The sequence below is a fragment of the Cherax quadricarinatus genome, chromosome 25 (assembly GCF_038502225.1).
Source record: "Cherax quadricarinatus isolate ZL_2023a chromosome 25, ASM3850222v1, whole genome shotgun sequence".
Classification (NCBI taxonomy): domain Eukaryota; kingdom Metazoa; phylum Arthropoda; class Malacostraca; order Decapoda; family Parastacidae; genus Cherax; species Cherax quadricarinatus.
In genome coordinates, this window is record NC_091316.1 from 23,313,741 (window position 1) to 23,314,152 (window position 412).

Sequence of the window (412 nt, forward strand, 5' to 3'; positions counted from 1 at the left end):
CTTGGTGGCCACTACTAACTTGAGTAAAGTTCATTTTGTGGCGGGTTTGAGTTCTCCTTGAAGCTACCAAAGCCGAGAGAGGATTTGCAATTGTTTTGCCTCGGGTCGAGTCACTGTAAATTCCATCTGTTGAACAGTTCTCTCTCTCTCTCTCTATATATATATATATATATATATATATATATATATATATATATATATATATATATATATATATATATATATATATATATATATATATATATATATAAATAAATCAGTTTCCCGACTCAGAATGAAAGTAAGCGCTAAACCCGAAAGGGTCAACCCGCTTCCCGAGTTAGAATGCACACATACACAGAAAGGTAATATAAGGCAGGTGTGTGTAGCTACAGACTCCTTCGGTAACTGAGAGAGAGAGAGAGAGAGAGAG